We start from the raw sequence: 3,815 nt of genomic DNA on the forward strand, positions 1-3,815 counted from the left end.
ATTTCTAGAACTTTCTATAGGGACAATTAGCTGACTGCCCCCCAACAGAGAACTTGAGTAGACAGAAGAGTTCAGAGGGCTATTTGTGAGAGTTTGTTTTATTTTATTTGGTTTTGTTCTTGTTGTTGCATAGTGGTAGAAAAAGAAAGGTCCAGTAAAACTTAAACATTATTTTTTATGCAGCTTAAGAGGAGATCTGCAAAATTATAAAGGACCCCATTGTGATTTCCATTGCCAAATACTGTTAGTTTCCCTTTTACAAATAGTTCATTTCAAAAAGGTAAAGAGAGGCTGAGCTAGGCCACAGATGTGACTTCCTTCCTTTTTTACCCATTAATGATTTGAATTGTGTCCCCCCAAATATATGTATAGTCAATTCTAGGCTCTGTATCTTTGGTTAAGGAACCCCGGTGGTATTAATGTGTTTCACAGTGGGCTGCTAACCACAAGATCATTAGTTCAAAACCACCAGCCATACTCAGAAAATGATGAGATTTTCTGCTGCCATAAAGATCGACAACCTCAGAAACCCACAGGGGCAGTTCGACTCTGTCCTGTCGGGTCACTATGACACTAAATCGAGGGAATGGCAATGACTTTGGTTTGGGAGGGGGTTTGGTTTTCGACCATGATCTCATTGGGATGGGTTATCCTTGTTGAGTTAAGAAAACAGGATCCGTGGGGGGTGTCTCTTGAGTCCACCCTCTTTCAATAAAAGATTGAACAAGCAAGCAAGAGGTCAGGGAAGATTGCAGCCAAGCCATGAGCTCTTCAAGGAACCAGGAAGTAAGCTGAAGATACAAATGTCTTCCTGCAGCGCCAACAGAAATTAAAAACCTCTGCTAGAGTCAGAGCCCTGAATTCGGACTTCCAATCTCCTAAACTGCGAAAAATAAATTTCTATTCATTAAAACCACCTACTTGTAGCATTACTGTTATGACAGCACTAGATAACTAGGACAAAGCCTTTAATACTGACTCCAGCCCTATCAAAAATCACGTAGTGAATGTTGTTCATGGAAGTAATGTGAATGATCACAATAATATACACCATGCTTCAGCAAAGTATAGCTCACAGGCCACATGCAGCCCAACACCTGTTTTAGCAATGTGGTAGTTATATAATCTTATGTCAACTTGAGGGTATTAAGAGTGAAAGGGTGGAGTCTAGCCTGTCAATCAGGTCACAGCCCGCTGCTGCTTCCTTGTGGGAATGGCCTTCCATGAGGATTCTGGGAACTTTCTCTTTCTCTCTGCCTTCGTCTTCCTGTTGACAAGCCACACAGAGACTTGCTGAGACCTTTGATAGCGTACTCTCTCTGCTTGACCTTCCTGTTGAAGAGTCTCACTTGTTGAGCTAGAGGAGCCACATGGAGGCCTGTGCCAGCACCAAGATGCTTCTCCTGCCACTGGATCCATAAGATTTTTCGCCCACCAGCCTGTGATCTTCCTGCATTCAACATCATTGCATGTGCTGCATGAGTCTGAAGAGGAATTTATGGACTAGTATCTGACATATGGGCTAATATTGGACTTATGGACTTGATCTGGACTAGGCTGGGATGTTTTCTCAATATTCAATTGCTCTTTGATGTAAAGCTCTCTCTTACACACATATGAGTGTCTCTGGGTTTGTTTTTCTAGTTAACCTGGACTAACACAAGCAAGTAAAGTTTTATTGAAACATGGCATGCCCATTCATTTACTTATTGTTTACAATAATTTTCAAGCTACAAAAGTGGAATTGAATAGTTGGAACAGAAATTTCCTTATTCACAAAACATAAAAGATTCATTCTTCCATGCGAATGAGGGGGTTCTGAATGGAGACCCACAGTACATCTGTAGACAGCTGGACATCCCCTCAAAGAGGAGTCACAAGAAATATACCAGCCAGGGTGCAGTTTAGCACCAATGAAACACACAACATTCCTCTAGTTCTTTAATGCTTCCTCTCCCTCTCCCCTCATTATCATGACCCCAGTTCAATCTTACAAATCTTCCTAGACCAGAACATGTAAGATAAGAGCTCTCAACACACAGAATCCAGGACACAGAAACCCTTCAGGTCCAATAATGAGAGTAGCGATACAATCAGGATAGGCAGAAGGTGGAGGGAGAAGGGAGAGAAAGGGGAAACCAATTGCAAAGATCGACATACAACGCACCCCCCCTCCTCCAGGGGAATGAACAACAGAAACATGGATGAAGGGAGACAGTGGACAGTGTAAAATATGAAAATAAAAACATAAATTATCTAGGGTTCAAGAGGTGGGGTGGACTGCGGGTAAAGAGGAGCTGATACCAAGGGCTCAAGTAGAAAGAAGATGTTTTGGAAATGATGGTGACAACGTATGTACAAATATGCTTGACATAATTGATGTATGGATTGGAGCAGTAAGAGCTCCAGAAAAATGATTTAGTTAAAAAGAAAGAAAGAAAGAAGAGAAAAAGAAATTCAGGTGGGATATTTAAAAAAAAACTTATTCTCTAGTTTTTACAGAAAATCATTTGGCAATTCCTAATCTATAAGAGCCATTAGGATTTATTAGATAAGTGTCAATTATTATAAAGAGTAAGCTCTGGTGGCCAAGACGATTAAATGTTGGACTGCTAACTTGAAGGTCAGCAATTCAAAGGACCAGCCCTGCTGAAGGAGAACAATGAGGCCATCTGCTCAAGTACAGAACGACAGCCTGAGCGATCTTACAGAGGGCCACTAGGAATCCTAGTCAACTTGACTGTAATAGGCTGTAAATCCCCAATCTCTTCTTGCCTTCTCCCCATGTATGTTAAAATTCACAAAATAAAAATTCACAAAATAACCGGGCTGTCTGCTACCATGAACTGCTCTTCTTTAATAACTACAATGTAAACAACATTTAAAATGTTATAAGATATTCTAATAATTCACTCAGAAGTAAACAGCAGAAATGCTTAAGAACCTTTCCTCTCATTTTAGATAGAATGCTTGACATAATCCATCAATCATCTTTCTACGACATGCCTAAAGGCTGATACTTTGAAAATTGAATACAATCAAAATGGAAATGTGATATATATTAAAATCTATGATCATATATTAAAATCTATGATCATGAAATCTTGTGTTTCTTTCTTAACTAGCAGATCTCAGTTGAATGAACAATAGTGAGACTAAACAATAGTGAGAATAAAATAAGCAGCCAATACGATATTGCTCACAATTTCAAAGTAAAATACTGGGCAAGGTCAGTAACAACATACTTAATGATAAAAAACTCACAAGAAACACTGAAGAACTGAAACAAAACAATATTTTACATGATGACATGGAATTGAAAAAAAAATCCAAAATATTGACTCGATCTGGTTAATCAAAGATTCTTTCTTCCCTCTACACTTGTTCCATTTAACGTACCATGAGAATGATGAAGACACTCTTTGTTCTCCCAGACTAATTACAAGATATTAATTTGGGAGAATTTTGAAGGAGAAGAATCTTAGTTCAGCGCTCTGAATTTATTGGAGGAAATTGTGGCCCCCAAAGTCAAAATCCTCACAAATGGACCAGTAGGTAAAATCATAATAAATGGTGAAAAGATTTAAGTTCCCAGGGATTTCATCTTGCTTGATGCACAATCAATGCTCATGAGCACAGGACACACTGCATTGGATAAATCTGCTGTACAAGACCTCTTGAAAGTGCTCAAAAGCAAAGATGTTATTTTGGGAGCTAAGATGCACCTGACCCAAGCCATCATATTTCCAATCACCCCATATGCATGTAAAAGTTGGCCATTTAACAAGGAAGGCCAAAGAAAAATCAATGCATTT

This window comes from Tenrec ecaudatus, chromosome 3, assembly GCF_050624435.1.
Source record: "Tenrec ecaudatus isolate mTenEca1 chromosome 3, mTenEca1.hap1, whole genome shotgun sequence".
NCBI lineage: Eukaryota > Metazoa > Chordata > Mammalia > Afrosoricida > Tenrecidae > Tenrec > Tenrec ecaudatus.